The 18428-nt window shown below is 36.3% G+C and overlaps 1 protein-coding gene and 1 long non-coding RNA gene across 2 annotated transcripts in view; one reads left to right on the top strand and one right to left on the bottom strand.

Annotated features, from left to right (window-relative positions):
- LOC128249270 (uncharacterized) overlaps window positions 1–11827 on the bottom strand; it is a 25469-nt gene extending 13642 nt beyond the window's left edge. Inside the window, exon 1 of the long non-coding RNA XR_008265358.1 lies at window positions 11624–11827. This is a non-coding gene — a long non-coding RNA (uncharacterized LOC128249270). The remainder of the gene's footprint in view (window positions 1–11623) is intronic.
- The window catches only part of LOC106872757 (proteoglycan 4), a 329051-nt gene that overhangs the window by 205187 nt on the left and 105436 nt on the right, over window positions 1–18428 (top strand). The gene's annotated exons all lie outside the window — the stretch shown is intronic.

Here is an 18428-nt window from a genome sequence, read left to right as displayed (position 1 = left end):
CCAATATTATAGGCAAAATACATATATATATATATATATCATCATCATCATCATCATCATCGTTTAACGTCCGCTTTCCATGCTAGCATGGGTTGGACGATTTGACTGAGGACTGGTGAAACCGGATGGCAAGACCAGCCTCCAATCTGATTTGGCAGAGTTTCTACAGCTGGATGCCCTTCCTAACGCCAACCACTCTGAGAGTATATATATAAATTTATATATTGTTTGTAAAAGGCATAAATCCAAAAGAAGCAGCACACTCTCAGATGTAGAGCAGTATATATTAAAAATGGGGAAGGCCAGTTTATGGGATTGCCTTAGGTTTCCTGTTCATAAAGGGTTTAGCTTTATGGCGTATTCATCAAATCCCAAAAACATGTTGGCCCATGACCTCTTAAAAAATACAAAGAAGTAAACGCCGTACTCAAAGGTATCAATTGGGGATTATCTCCCTTTGCCAATGGCTCTTGATTTCCGGCTGTACTGCCATCTTGTGGGCTCCAGAAGGCTAGCAGGAACCTCCTAAAATGTAAACATGGCTTGAAAATCTCCATTCTGGAGTTAAGTATGTTCTCTGGTTTGCACGAGGATTCTCGTGCATTCAGCTATGCATAACTTGCAACACATCGTCCCATTGATGTAGGGTGGGAAAAATACAGACACAAAGACACACACACACACATAGATATATGCATATGTATATATATATATATATATATATATAAATATATATATATATATGTGTGTGATTGTCTTTCGGTTTCCAACCACCAAATGTATTCACAAGGCTTTGGTCAGCCCAAAGCTACAGTAGAAAACACTTACCCAAGGTGTGACAGTGAAACTGAACCCAGAATCATGTGATTAGGAAGCAAGCTTCTTACCACATAGCCATGCCTTAGAAAAACCCATATTTTAGTCGCTAAACTCTTGTAGATTCCTTGTGCATTTACTTAACAATATTCCCCTGTCACTACAACACAAATACATAAGGGTCTATGCTTTGTTAATGTTGAATCCTGTGGTGTGTTTCAGGAGGGTCATTATGCCAACAATAAACACACACTGATTCTATTTCACTTTTATTATTACTGAGTGAGAGAGCAGAGCATGCCATCAAAGTGACACTGGGGTACGAATATATGAAGCCCAATATTCCCATCATGACTTCCCATTTGTGCATGACATAGTGATTTCATATCAAGATAAACAGCTTGTGGGACCCAGTTAGAATTTTCTTCAGGTGGAGTAGCCCATCCTACTCAAAAGGTCCTTGAATAAGGTTTGTTTAAGGATAATGAATGAAACACCCATGTTTCCAGAAGTGAATTATTCAAACCCCAAAGAATTCCCCCCAACACATGGCTATGATCCAAATCTCACCCAAGATAACTTTGCTGTATATAAAATAAAGTACTAGTCAAGTACTGGGGTCAATGCTATCATCTAACCCCATTCCTCTAAAATTGCTCATGTTGTGCTTTAAATAGAAACCATTATTGTTAAGACCCAGGTCAGCTCTGATCAAACAGATCAATGATACTCAATTCATAGCCATTCCAAAAGTGTTTCCAGGTAACTAGAAATACCAAAGCCAATGTTTTCTCCTTTTCTATGATGGTAAAATGTAATTGGTGGCGGTAGTAGTGGGAAGAATTTGGCTGCTATTTCTAGCAAAAGGAGCGACCATGTAGTGGTTCCTTTATTGGCTCATTTTTGAGCCAATAAATAAGTTGTGGGGCGTAATTCAGTGAACAATTTAACCTAGAAAAATTTTGGATTTGTGCCTATTCAAAAGAAATCAACAGACTTTGTTGTTGTTGTTGTACCTAATAAGCAAAAGAACAACAAAATAATTATGCTTTGCTTGGTAATAATTATAGAACTTGTGAGAGTGTGATTATCCATGTATGTTAAAAATGCATTAAATATGTTAAATGTATCAAAGAGAATGTATAAAGTACTTTTCATTTACAAATGTAAACACATAGATAAATAAATACATAATTATTCTTATGCATAAAAATACATGGTTATGTGATTGAGGAGTTTGCTTTACAACCATATGATTTTGGGTTCAGTCCCACTCTGCATCACTTTGAGTAGTTGTTGTTGTTGTTGGCACTCCGTCGCTTACGATGTCGAGGGTTCCAGTTGATCCGATCAACGGAACAGCCTGCTCGTGAAATTAACGTGCAAGTGGTTGAGCACTCCACAGACACGTGTACCCTTAACGTAGTTCTGGGGGACATTCAGCGTGACACGGTGTGAAAAGGCTGGCCCTTTGAAATACAGGCACAACAGAAACAGGAAGTAAGAGTGAGAGAAAGTTGTGGTGGAAGAGTACAGCAGGGTTCGCCACCATCCCCTGCCGAGCCTCGTGGTGCTTTTAGGTGTTTTTGCTCAATAAACACTCACAACGCCCAGTCTGGGAATCGAAACCGCGATCCTATGACCGCGAGTCTGCTGCCCTAACCACTGGGCCATTGCGCCTCCACTTCACTTTGAGCAAATGTCTTCTATAGACTTGAGTAGGCTGTCTTAGCAGCATTATAGATTACTTCAAAACAATATGAATTAACAAGTAATACATTTGACAAAGAAATTTGAATGCTAAAGGGTTAATTTGTCTTAGTTTTCATTTCTTATTCATAGATCAATAAGAAATTATAAAGAGCTAAATCTATTGCTCAGACTACAGCAGAAATATCTGCCATATTAATAAAAAAAAACATCAAACTTCAAATTTCTAGGATTCTATATCATATTTAACCCTTTGTCTGTCCTGTTTCACATATGAATACACAGGAGATATTTTCACATCCATACATTATATATGGTACACATTCCCAATTTTCTCCCCCTACTAGTGTAACTTGGGACTTATGTAAGAAAAGCTTAATATTATTTAGAATGTATGAAACAAGGGCTAAATCTGAAAACAAGAATGGACTTTTAGTTCCAGCTAGATCAACCCTCCATGCAGTTTAAATGCACAAGTCTCCAATATCTAAGTAGCTAAAAAGTGTCAGCAGAAATATACCCCAGGGGTCATGACCTGGATTGGACCTGGCCCCCTTAAAGTGTAATAAGTTAAAGGCCAAAACACTTGGCTGATTGGGGTTTTCTCTGAAGACGGCTGTTCAGCTCTCTTATGCAAATTTTTACTTCTGCCGAGGACAAGCAAAGGGTTAACAATGCTTTCTATTAGAAAGCAACCAGAATACCATATATTTAACAATATTCCATTAGAAAACTAATGACTTAATTAGACTATATTCCATCAGGCAGACAAATGTGTCCAGCCAGCCATATATTTTTGTTTCTATGGTTATTTTTCTTGATCTGTCCTAGACATGCTGGCATAGGTTAGGTAAATTTATTATTGCAGCTTTGCTTTATAGCTGGATGATTTGCCTATTACTGACCCACAACTGTTTTAGTTTCTTCTTTTTTTTTCTTTTTCTTCGACTAAGGAATATACTCTTTTTTACTCTTTTACTTGTTTCAGTCTTTTGACTGTGATCATGCTGGAGCACCGCCTTTAGTCGAGCAAATCAACCCCAGGACTTATTCTTTAGAAGCCTAGTACTTATTTTATCAGTTTCTTTTCCCGAACCGCTAAGTTACGGGGACATAAACACACCAGCATCAGTTGTCAAGCGATGTTGGGGGGACAAACACAGACACTCAAACACATACATATATATATATACATATATACGATGGGCTTCTTTCAGTTTTCGTCTACCAAATCCAATCACAAGGCTTTGGTCGGCCCGAGGCTATAGTAGAAGACACTTGCCCAAGATGCCACACAGTGGGACTGAACCTGGGACCATGTGGTTAGTAAGCAAGCTACTTACCACACAGCCACTCCTACGCCTATATGTTATTACATACATCTTCAAAAGGCACACAGCCAGTAGATAAATTTGTTGACAGTGGGGAAACGGCAACAATGTCACTGCTTGTAGATCAGTGATTTTCAGGAAAGTACAAGTATAAACACACACACACTGGACTTCTTTCAGCTTCCATCTACCAAACCCACTTAAAAGATTTTGGTCATGCCAGACTTGTAGTGGAAAACACTGCGCAAAGGAGAATGAACAAAGCACTCCATGGAATGGAAGTGAATTTCATAACCACTTTGGCATACACACACACACACATGCATATGTATACACCCACAGACATACATTTTCTCTGATTTTTAGCAGTCAGTGCATCAAAAATCTCATGTTGTGCAAATTTTATTTCCTATGACAAAGCTAGATGTGCAATGAATATATAATGAATCTCATTGTTAATTACTGCATTATATAAGGAGACAAATCTTTTGTGAACACATGCACACATTGCAGAGGAAACAGTTATATGCAATGTCATATATATATATATATATATACACACATACACACATAAATGCATATATTATTATTGTTTTTAATCAGCAGACTCAAGGCCTGAGAATTACTCTGTAAATATATACTCATGTTGTGAGTTCTATTTTCCTGTCACCAAGCCTATATATATATATATATATATATATATATATATCATCATCATCATCATCATCATCATCATTGTTGTTTAATGTTCGCTTTATATGCTGGCATGGGTTGGATGGTTTGACTGAGAACTGGCAAGCCGAGAGGCTGCACCAAGCTCCAATCTGATTTGTCAAGTTTTTTACAGCTAGATGCCCTTCCTAATGCCAACCACTCTAAGTGTGTAGTGGGTGCTTTTGCATGCCACACGGTGGACTTCTTTCAGTTTCTGTCTACCAAATCTTCTGACAAGGCTTAGGTCAGCCCAAGGCCATAATAGAAGGCACCTTCCCAAGGTGTTATGCAGTGGGAGTGAACTCTGAATCAAGAGGTTAGGAAGCAAGCTTCTTTCCACACAGCCATGTCTGAGCCCATACAGCCATACCTGCACAAATATATATGTACACAATACATACATATATATATATACTTTAACACCAAGTATGTCTATCTGTACATGTCCTACATGTGTATTTATGCATATCAATGTTCTTGTTGATGGTGGGTGGTAAAATGTATAATATAATAAAATATAAAACATACAAGTTAATACAGAACCCAAACCCAATGACATATAAATATGCACAATATACAGAGAAATAGTGCATATGGAATACAATACATATAGAATACAGAATTTGAAACAACAAAACGCTACACACACTAAAGGCCCACTGAGCCATTGCTTGATTGTGCAGTGAAAGCATGCATAGAAATGCAATAACACTGCTGAATAATAATAATAATTATAATAATGATAATAATATTAATAATAATAATAATAATAAATAATTTAAAAGGATTGACGTAACTCTTCACAAATGCCATGAAGCATTTTTGTCCAAAGCACTAATGATTCTGCCAACTTGCTACCTTAATAATAAAAAATAATAATAATAATAATAATAATGATGATGATGATGGTTTCAACTTTTGACACAAGGCCAGCAATTTCAGGTGAGGAGATAAGTTAATTACATCGACCCCTGTATGTAATTGGTATTTATTTTATTGACCCTTGGAAGGATGAAAGGCAAAGTCAATCCCAGTGGAATTTGTACTCATAATGTAAAGTTGGAAGAAATGCAGTAAAAATGATAATAATCAAAATAATAATAATAATAATAATAATAATAATAATAATAATAATAATAATAGTAGTAATGAGCACTCAGAGAGCACAAACCTCTGCCAAGGTAACACCAATGTCAAAAATTAAGCAAAAAAGCAGGAAAGATGATCCAGAATCCTTGTCTGGTACTGGATCAATCCCAAAATCTAATCCATTCATGCTAGTCATGAGGCCAAACATCCCTGAAAGATTCATTTGAATCTATCAAGCGATTCTTGAGATATCTTGTCTACAGACAAACAAACAAACACAACTGAAAACAATACCTCTGTCTTCACTAAGGTGGAGGTAATAATGGTTTCAAATTTTGACACCAGGCCAGCAACTTTGGGCTGGAGTAAGTCAATTAGATTGATCCCAGCGACCAACTAATACTCATTTTACTGATCTCCAAATGCAAAATCAACCTCAGACAAAAAAGCCACTTAGCATTTTGCCCAACATGCTAACAATACAGCCAGCTCACTGCCTTTATAATAATAACAATGATTTCACATTTTGACACAAGGCCAACAATTTCAGAGGAAGCGACAAGTCGATTACATCAGCGCCAGTACTTAACTGGTACTCATTTTATCAACCCTGATAAAGTCGATTTGGTGGAATTTGAACTCAGAGCATGAAGTTGGACGAAATCATGCTAAGCATTTTGCCTGGAGTGCTAACTATTCTACCAGATCACCACCTTAATAATAATAATAATAATAATAATAATAATAATTTGCCACAATGCCTCCTACACATAACTAGATTTTTAGGTGTGGTTGGGATTCAACAGGATTTGCTGTAGTTATTCACATCATAAAAACATATACATACATACATACATACATATAATGTCAAATGCTGTGTCAAATGTATATATGTGTGTATATATATATATGCATATATATATATATATATACACAAACACACACATATATACACACACACGTACTTGCTCAAATACATATTGAATCAATACAGATACACACAAATACACATTAGATATGTTTCGTTGTACTGGCATAGGTTGGACGTGTCTCACCCACTTCATTGCAAACTACAGACTAAGCGTCTTTTATCATGCACCAACGTGATGTGCATATGTGTATTGGTGTGTGTGTGTATATATATATATATATATATATATATATATATATATATATATATATGTGTGTGTGTGTGTGTGCGTGTGTGGGTATATGAATGTATGACCCAACATGACCAGAGTTCATTGGATGGAAATATTCTGCACACACATGCACACACACACACACATGTACATTGCTACATGTATGCACACTCACAAATGCATAGATACAATGTGCTGGCAGTGGTGCAGAACGTGATACCCCAGTATATAGCTTTGGCTGTGACCTCTAATGCAAAGAACATTTATATGTGTGTGTGTACATGTCTCTATCTGTATGAATGTATATATGTTTGTGTATGTGCATGTGTTTCCCTGTCTATGTCTTTGTGTGTGTACAAGTATACAAGGTGGTTCTGTAAAGTTCCCAGTTTTGGATACAAAAATATGCAGGAGGATCAGTTAATTATGCTCTTATTCCACATATTCCCCTCTTAGATTCACACACTTATTGCAGCAGTCCTTAAGTTTTTCTAAACCCTCTAAAAGAACTCGAAAGGTTGGGTCACCAATCAGGCCTTTCGCGATACCCTTAAAGCCAGGAACTTTTCAGCACCCTCTCTTATATACACACATATATACATCCAACTATCCTTCCCTTATTTTCTCTACTTCTTCCGTCTTTCCTCCTACTCTCTCATGTTTCATCTCTCACATTCTCTCTCCCCATCTCTCTTATTCTCTATCTATCTATTTTCCTCTTCCCATCACATGCTGCTACTTTTTTTTCAACACTCAAACATTTACACATACACACAAAAGAAGAGGCTTGCATATATAAGCATATTAAACTCCCCCTCTATAAAAAAAAAAGGAACAACAAATAAATAAAATAAAATGTCTTCCATAAATAAAAGACGGAAATAAAGAGTAAATACGTATGTATTGGCAATTAGAAATACTGAAGAGAAATCAAATTATTTATGTTTAAACACTGTAAAATGATGACAACAATCCTGGAATGTCACAACCACAATTTAGCCTTTAAAGGAATTGGATATGGAACAAGGAGGGAAGAGATTCTCTTACATTCCTGCAGCAAAGATTTCACACAAGACTCATTAAACCATTGTTTGTCTGTGATGTGAACTTGAAATACCAACAGAACAATTTGATTCACAACCCATACTATCCCCCATGTATCCACACACCAAAATACCCCCACCCCCAACCCCACAAATTGAACTCTTTGGATTAGTAATATAAATCATCATCTGTCACCTCTGTAAGAGTGCACATAGTCTTTTCACACACACATGCACACACATATATTGATTGTTCATTCATTAATTTCTGTGTTTAACATCTGCTTTTTCTTGGGGGAATAATTTGAAGAAGGATTTTTACATTTGGATGCATTCCCTGTCATCAACACTTGTTTTTCAAGCAAGGAATGATTTTTTTATTCTAGAGGAATTTGAAAGCGCAGAGCTACCAAATGATCTTTTGAGAGGAAATGTCAATAAGTGTCACCAATTGCAACCCAGCTACAAAGGGGATGTCACCACTTGTAGTTGTAGCTCAGTGCAAACTGCAAACATTCACACAGACACGATACACTACACATATGTAAGTGTGTGGGTGTATAGCTAGATAGACATAGATATTTATTAGTTTATTGAAAAAAAGTTGACTATGACTTTGGTGTTTTGACTTCCTAGTCGTTATCAGGCTGTGGTTCACTATGCTCTTTCTGGTTTGACATTTAGTTTTTGGCAGGGTGTACCTTTGGTAGATGGAGTAATGTAAATGAAAATTAGGTGTGGTGTTGGCAAAGAGGAGAAATGGTTGTGTGGGAAGGGAATGATAAAGAAGGACAAAACAAAAGTATATATTTCTAGGTTATGGGTAGAGAGAAAAGCAAGGTGGAGACAGTTTTTCTGGTGTGATATATGAAGTTTGTTATTGAATTCAACCAGACATGTATGAACCACTTTTCCAGAGGTTCATGTAACAAATGTGTCATATTCAGGTCACAATTCATGTTGGTTGACAAACTACCCCTGGTAGGATTTGAATTCAGAACATAAATTACTGGAACAAATACTGCAAGACATTTTGTCCAGTGCACTTATGATTCCACCAATCCGACAGCATCTTAATTAAAAATAATTTGTCATAGGTACAAGGCCAGAAATGTTGGATAGGGGAAATAGTTGATGAAATCAACCCCAATACTTGATGAGTACTTTGTTTTATCAACCCTGAAGGAGAAAAGGCAAATTTGACCTTTTCCAGATTTGAACTCAAAATTTTAAATGATTAGGAATATAATGCAAAGCATTTTTTCTGACACTTGTAGTTCTGCCACTGATAATAAAATAAGGATATTTGACACAAGCTTGAACTAATAAATTTTTAATTAGAAAATAAGTCAAGTCCAAACTTGACTTGTACTTACTTGTATTGAATTTGGAAAAACGAGAGATTGATTATTTGCAATTTTAACTTGGAGTCTAAAGGGTTACTCAATACAGAAAGAGTTTTCTATAATGCTTTGATTTTGCCATTTATTGCCATAATATTCTTTTCTACTCTAGGCACAATGCCCGAAATTTTGGGGAAGGGGGCCAGTCGATTAGATCAACCCCAGTATGCAACTGGTACTTAATTTATCGACTCCAAAAGGATGAAAGGTAAAGTCGACCTTGGCAGAATTTGAACTAAAGACAGACGTAATACCACTAAGCATTTTGCCTGGCGTGCTAACGGTTTTGCAAGCTCACTGCCATAATATTAACAACTAGCTGGCCCCATGCTGTCAGAAATGACAGTTAATTGTAGTATTTTATATATAATATGGATGGCAAATCAAATTAATACACTTGTCAATGTTCACATACATTCACATACTTCCCTTGTACACACACACACACACACACACACACAGAGTTGAAACGCTGTTTGATTTTTCTTTTCAGCGCTGAATGTTCACCATCCCACCAGTTTGCCATTACCCCTTCCTTCCTTATTCATCTCTCACCCCTTCCTTTCTCATTCATATGTTGTGACAGAGAAATAAACAAGAGTATTATTATAGTAGATGGTTTCAAATTTTGGCTCAAGGCCATTAATTTTGGATGGGGGGATAAGTCAGTTACATCAATGTCAATGCTCAACTAACACTTTATTATACTGACGCTCTAAGAATGAAAGGTAAGCATAGTACTTATTCTATCAGTCTCTTTTGCCGAACCGCTAAGTGACGGGGAGATAAACACACCGGCATCGGTTGTCAAGTGATGCTAGGAGGACAAACACACACACACAAACGCACACACACACACACACACATATATATACATATATACGACGGACTTCTTTCAGTTTCTGTCTACCAAATCCACTCACAAGGCTTTGGTCGACCCGAGGCTATAGCAGAAGACATTTGCCCAAGATGCCACGCAGTGAGACTGAACCCAGAACCATGTGGTTAGTAAGCAAGTTACTTACCACACAGCCATTCCTGCGATCTAGGACAGAGTGGGTTAAGGAAGCTTTGGCTGTTAATTCTAGCAGGTTAGATGTGTCAATTTGAGCAGCTTCTTAGAGATTCCATCATTGGTTCATCTGTTGAATTTTATTGAAATGAAAGACAAGATAAGTTGTTTTGTTGTTGTTTTTCTTTTATTTAATTAGTTTTAAAAATACCAAAAAAATAAGCTGAAAGAAAGGAAAAACTTCTCTAAAGATAAAAGGCAAATACATTAAAATAATCAAACTGGATTAGATTTGCGTGATAAAAGATAAATTTATGTATTTAAGTTTTTTTTTTAATTTTTAGAAAAAGAAAAGGACAGAGAGACAAAAGTAACATGAGAAAATGTAAAATAAAAGACAAAAAAAAAAAAGGCAGAAGAATTTGATTGGAAATGTCAGAAAACAAATTTGTAGCCAATTTATTGTTTTGACATTTTACACGCAGCAAAACACTTTTATGGTGAATACATGAATAAATTTTTGGATGTTTTACGTTGAGGGTGCTATTAATATTATTATCATTCTTATTAGTAGCGGTATTCATATTGGATGGTAGTCCTTTCCCCCATTTTGATTTTGTGTGTTTTTTGTTTTGGTAGTTGAGTGTGTCTGGAGTATGATATGAAATACCTATCTATCTATCTATCTATCTATCTATATATATAAATATATATATATCATCATCATCATCATCACCGTTTAACGTCCGCTTTCCATGCTAGCATGGGTTGGACGATTTGACTGAGGACTGGTGAAACCAGATGGCAACACCAGGCTCCAGTCTAATTTGGCAGAGTTTCTACGGCTGGATGCCCTTCCTAACGCCAACCACTCAGAGAGTGCAGTGGGTGCTTTTACGTGTCACCCGCACGAAAACGGCCACGCTCGAAATGGTGTCTTTTATGTGCCACCCGCACAAGCCAGTCCAGGGGCACTGGCAACGATCTCGCTCGAAAATCATACGGGAGCCAGTCAGGCGGTACTGGCAACGGCCACGCTCAAAATGGTGCATCTCATGTGCCACCCGCACAAGAACCAGTCCAGGGGCACTGGCAACGATCTTACTTGGCTTGCCGGGTCTTCTCACGCACAGCACATTTCCAATATATATATATATATATATATATATATATATATATATTAGTGGATTTGGTAGATAGAAACAACAAGAAACCAGTCATTTGTATATTTGTATCTCTTTGTCTGGACATCCTCATCCTCATACGAGCAACAATGTTGTTCATTTGTAATTTTCTATATAAGCATGTCTAGCCATTGAAATGTTTGTTGTTTGAAGAACTTGGGGAGGAAATATTACCTTACTTGGAAACAGGTTAAAGGTAGGTGGCAGGAAGAGCATCTAATCATAGAAATTCTGTCTCAGCAAATCTCATCTGAAAGCAGACAATGTAAACAACGATAATGATTTTTTTTTTTTTTTTAAATTTTGAAATTTTATTTTGTTTTTCATCTTTTACTTTTCTCAGTCATTGGGCATGCCTGGAAGAGTTTAGTCAAGAAAATCGATCCCAGTACCTATGGAATTTATTTTATCAATCTCTTTTTGCTGAACCACTAAGTTACAGGGATGTAAACAACCCAACAATGGTTGTCATGTGGTGGGGGGGGGGACAAACACAAAGACATACATAGATATATGCACATACATATTTTATAAATATATATCAAAAGTATGTTATAATACTATTCCACATATACAAAAACAGCCATACCAACAATCCAGCATACCTCCATCAGCTGCCCCACAGATATCATTATGGTTTCGACACCTGGGCAGTACCATTCAATCTAGTGGTGTCAACAGCACTAAAAGAAGTGCTGTTTGGAAACAAACATACCAAAAAAATATATATTTAAATATATGTATATACACACACACACACACACACACACAATAGGCTTCTTTCAGTTTCCATCTACCAAATCCACTTATAAGGCCTTGATTGGCCTGATGTTAAAGTAGAAGATATTTGCCTAGGGTGCCACCTGTAGGACTGGACTGAGAAACATATGGCTAGGAAGTGAAATTCTTACCACAAGACTAGAGCTTTTATTGGGTGTGTAGGTAAACGTGTGTGAGTGAGGGGGGATGGACTGAAATAGCCTTACATTTTGGTTTTTCATTTTTTTTTTTAAACAATTACTTATTGGAAAAGAAAAAAAATTCATTTAAACATGAAAAGGAAAATTTAAATTAGTAAAAATAAAAATATAAAGGGCTATCAAAAATATATTAAAATTCTTGAAGCATTCCACATTTTTTTAAAAATAGGCATAGGTGTGGCTGTGTGGTTTACACACTTGCTTCTCAACCATGTGGTCTTGGGTTCAGTCCCAATGCATAGTACTTTTAGCAAGTGCCTTCTATGATATAGCCCCAGGCTGATAAAACCCTTAGAAATGGATTTGGTAGATAGAAACTGAAAGAAGCTTGTGTGTGTGTGTGTGTGTGTGTGTGTGTGTGTGTTTGTCCCTCACCACAGCATGATAACTGGTGTTGGTTTGTTTATATCCATATAACTTAGCAGTTCGGCAAAAGAGATCAATAGAATAAGTTCCAGACTGCAAAAATTAAAAAAAATTAATAAATACAGACGTTGATATGTTTGACTAACCTTCAAGGTGGTGCCCGAGAATGGCTGCAGTCCAATGACTGAAATGAGTTAAAGATAAAAAAATAAATTGGAAAATCCTATCAGATTCTCACAAAAATCTTATCCATATCAATGATGTGTGTGTGTGTGTGTTTGTGTGTGTATGTATGTGTGTGTTTGTGTGTGTGGTTTGATTTTTTAGAGTTGCTGTGACTAGGTCAGTCCTTTTTTGTATATGTCACAGGCATAGGCTTATTTTCATATTCTCAAAGTTCGCTTCACATTGTAGCATGAATTATAGGATAACGGTAGTTAAATATGAGGCGAAGAAACCAACTTGGTGGGAATTGCCTGACATTTGCAAAATATGTACAAGCAGCTCATGGACTGTATGTGCATGTATGTATGTATGTATGTATGTATGTATGTATGCATGCATGTATATATACACACACACACACACATACATGTATATATATATGCATTCACATGTATATACACACACGTGTATGTGTATATAAATATATATATATAATATATACACACACACACACACACACACTCATACGTATACATATATACATACATATTTGTGTATGTGTGTGTGTTTATGAATTCATGTATGCATGTTTGTAGTTTTGTGTATATGCTTTTGGATCTAAGATTAGCCAGGTGTGTGTATAAATAAATTTATTTTCATATCATGATCACATAGATACACGCACACACACACTCAAATACACTACTTATAAATTTATTATGGTGTTTCCCTTTCTTAATTACCTCCGTGTCTGCGTGTATATATATATATATATATATATATATATATATATATATATACACACACACACACGCACACACACACATGTAATGTATATACAACAGAAGAGATGAAATAAATTGAAGTATTACTGTCTAAAATAAATAGTTATATTACTCATTGCTGCTGTTGATGATGATGATGACAATAAAATGATGTTGACGACAACGACATTCCTGGACAGGATAATATATTCCTTGCACACTAACCTGCATATATTAAACACCCATGTCACATGACTCGTCATCTGAACTTAATAACAAATGCCTGATATGGGTGTATCATGTTTATGTGCATGTCGTTTTGCCTGCTTCAACTTGCTTCAGTCATTGAACTGTGGCCATGCTGAAGCACTGCCTTGAAGGGTTCAGTCGAACAAATTGACCCCCAGGAGTTATTTTCTAAGTGTGGTACTTATTCTATTGATCTGTTTTGCTGAACTATTAAGTTGTTTGTTGTTGGCACTCCGTCGCTTATGACGTCGAGGGTTTCAGTTGATCCGATCAACGGAACAGCCTGCTCATGAAATTAACGTGCAAGTGGCTCAGCACTCCACAGACACGTGTACCCTTAACGTAGTTCTCAGGGAGATTCAGCATGACACAGTGTGACAAGGCTGACCCTTTGAATTACAGGCACAACAGAAACAGAAAGTAAGAGTGAGAGAAAGTTGTGGTGAAAGAGTACAGCAGGGTTCGCCACCATCCCCTGCCGGAGCCTCGTGGAGCTTTAGGTGTTTTCAATCAATAAACACTCACAACGTCCGGTCTGGGAATCGAAACCGCGATCCTATGACCGCGAGTCCGTTGCCCTAACCACTTGGTCATTGCGCCTCCACTAGAACTGTTAAGTTATAGGGACATAAACAGACACCTGTTGTCAGACGATGGGGAAGGAGGAGACAAACACAGGCACAAAGACACACACATACTCATACATCTCATTATACTGATATTTCCCATTAGTAGCACTTCCACCCTTGCCCATCACTCACTACATTCACCTTTATCCCCATCTCTAACCATCCATTAATCTCCCCTCATACTCAGCACTGGATTAACCATTAAGCAAAATAAGAATGTGCTTAAGCCATCAAGGGAAAGTGAGGCACCACAGAATGGTTTATGGCATAAAAGAAATCACCTCAAACTTGCTTAAATAAACATTATTGAGTGTGCCTTTCCAAATGTAGACATTGTCTTTTGTATATTTTTAACATTAATAGGTGTAGGAGTGGTTGTGTGGTCAGTAGCTTGCTTACAAACCACATGGTTCCGGGTTCAGTCCCACTGTGTGGCACCTTGTATATATATTTGTAATAATGGAGTCAAATCAAATAGTGATGTATTGGGTTGGTGCATAGTTGTTGTGGCTTTTCTCAACAAATTTTATTTAGCAAAAACAACAACATGTAACAAAAACATCTTTAAATGATTATTCCGGAGCATATTCACCATCTACTTCAATTACTGCTTCCCATTTGCTAGGCAGACAGTCAGACCATCATTTAAAGATGCTTTTGTTAAATATCGTTATCGTTTTTGTTGAATAAAATTTGTTGAAAAGAAGCCGCAATAATTATGCACCAACCCAATAAATGTATGTGTGTATATATGTATACGTTTGTTTTTATATCTATATATAACATGCATATCAACTTTTTTGTACTTGGATAAAAAAGATATTTTGAACTGAACTTACTATGCATGTGTCATCATGTATGTATGTATATAATTATACATGTGTATATGTATATAGCTAGATAAATAGACAGAAGTGTTTGTAAACGCCCATTTATATGCATGTATTATACATACATGTATTACACACACACACACACACACACACACATATATGCAACATCACTTCTACTAACTAAAACTTGTCAAACCACAGATTTCTTTCTTGGGTCAAACAACTTAACATTTTTAAGTCGTTTAATTTGTCAATTTACCCATTTTTCTGGTCGCCGAAGTAAAAAATTGAAATAAAATTCAGGCTCACCAGCATTGGAAAATAATAATAATAATAATAAAAAAGATGAGTTGACTTCATATTAATTAAAATTTGCGCTTCTTTCTTGGTCAATTTATATTCTGCTAAAAAAATTAATTAAATGATATGTCTGAACTGGAAATACATTGAATATTAATTAAATTTTTCCTTTTTTTTTCATGTAATTTTAGAGAAATTTATAATTGAAAGCTGGAATCAATTGATAGTTGTTGAATTCATAATTTTATATATAATTTATTTATATATGCATATGTGTTTGTGTATGCATTTATATGCATTTATGTATGTATGTATGATTTTGAATAGGTTTCTGCTATTAGCAAATTTTAAATGATCTGTATAGACACACATTCGCATACAAGTGTCAAGACAAACACACACACAGCCACATATGTGTGTGTGTGTGTGTGTGTGTGTGTGTGTTTGTGTGTGTGTGTGTGGCTTTTATGCATTTGTGTATATATGTGAATCTGAATGTGTACCTGTACACTTGTGTGTGTATGTGGCAACAAGATTGCACATTTGTAAGTCTACAATTATATTGGCAACTTTGTGTGTCTATGCATGCATGTCCATACAAGCATTGTATGTGTGTTTCATGACTTTTTAATTATGCTGAAGACTAGGTAGGTGACAGACAGATAGACAGACAGATAGATAGATAGATGGATAGATAGATAGATAGAAAGCATGGAAGTAGATAGAAGTGGTAGTGAGGACAGGACATCAGAATAAACTATTGACTCTTGGGCGTTTTTTTCTTTCTCAAACAAAAAAAAAAAATTAAAATATAACACATAGAAATGACAAAAAATGTTAAATAACATTACCAACAAAAACCAAAAAAAAAGTGGCATTCCATTTGATTAACAAGTATGACATTTCAACATCCTTAACACCAGTTGTATTAAGTTAACCAGAATTCATTGGCAAATAAAGGATAATTACCCTGGTTTTAATAACACTGGAATAGAATTGATATGGTGTTGTCCAAAATATAAAACTACTGTTATGACAAGACATGTGTCAGTAACCTAGTGCATAAAGCCATTTATGTGTGTGCATTTGAATCCTGATTCAGGAAATAATATTTCCTAGTTGGAATCCTGTCCACCATATTGTTACATATGTATATAGATAAAAATAAGACACAGATGACAATGGAAGATTAGACCAATGAAAACCTGGTGTAGATGTTAAGTATTGTATTTGATGGCATAAAAGACACAGGCGTATTTGATGTGTCCCAATTTCAGTGGTATGTATTTAGGAAAAGAATTTTCAGTGCATTAAAGAATGCAATATCAGCCCAACTTTTCATACAGAACCCTGGTTGGATTTTGAGCAGTGTTTGGAGAGGAAAAATGTCATTGGATGCATCCTAATTTCAGCAGCTCATGGTTGGCACTCCATCGGTTACGACGACGAGGGTTCCAGTTGATCCAATCAACGGAACAGCCTGCTCGTGAAATTAACGTGCAAGTGGCTGAGCACTCCACAGACACGTGTACCCTTAACGTAGTTCTCAGGGAGATTCAGCGTGACACAGAGTGTGACAAGGTTGGCCCTTTGAATTACAGGTACAACAGAAAAGGTAGTAAGAGTGAGAGAAAGTTGTGGTGAAAGAGTACAGCCGGGTTTGTCACCATCCCCTGCCGGAGCCTCGTGGAACTTTAAGTGTTTTCGCTCAATAAACACTCACAACACCTGGTCTGGGAATCGAAACCACACTCCTACGACGGAGAGTCCGCTGCCCTAACCACTGGGCCATTGCACCTCCACTCAGCAGCTCATATTCAGGTGAAAATATGCTTTTTGTGCATTAAAGCAAGTAATATCAGCCTAACTGGTGGGTGGGGGGGGTTGTTTTTTTTAGACTTATTTGTTTTGGTGGGGCAAGAAATGTGCATCTCCTATTCCATCTGTCAAATATGATATTTGAAAACAAATGTTTCTGAATTTGATGTTGATAACCTAGAAAATAACAAGCTTATTATACAATAAAACATTACAGATATTTTTGATATTTAACCAACTGTTATTAGTGATAATTATAATTTTCACCAGTATACCTATAGAGGAAGACCTTCTCCAATGCAACAGATACTTTCTAGATGCATAGATATATTTCTATATCTAGGGAAACATCTCTCAACAACATTTCTACTCAGATAAAAATGTCAACTACACGTAATATTGCACTGTATACTATGATACTTGGTTCAACATATGGTTCACTAGGTGCAGGTGTGAACATTATGCTGGTTTTTGTTAGACTTATTTTTTTAAGCCAAAGGATATATATATCAAGGGGCAATATGATCCATAATGTAGTGCATGGTACCAGTAGTGTGGGCCAGGAAGCCATCATCTGCATAAAGGAATTCCCTGATCACAGTTTCAAATGTTTCTTTCAGTAGTTATGTACGGCAAAATGATACCCTTGTCGCAATTATTGGAACACACGCATAAGCAGAACAATAAAGTATATTGAAAATGGTGCCAGAAGCAGGAAAACTGCTTCTGGTAATTTGACTTGGATTTGGGCATTTCAGGGTTTTAAGGAGTGTGGAACCACCTGTTAACCACTATTGTCCCTGGGTTTACTCTGACCCAGAGTAGTAGCACCTGCCAGAGTCCCAGCTATATATATATATATATATATATATATATATAT

This window comes from Octopus bimaculoides, chromosome 13 (genome assembly GCF_001194135.2).
Source record: "Octopus bimaculoides isolate UCB-OBI-ISO-001 chromosome 13, ASM119413v2, whole genome shotgun sequence".
Lineage (NCBI taxonomy): Eukaryota > Metazoa > Mollusca > Cephalopoda > Octopoda > Octopodidae > Octopus > Octopus bimaculoides.
The sequence above is the reverse complement of the archived record's forward strand: the minus strand, read 5'-3'. Positions and strand labels throughout refer to the sequence as shown.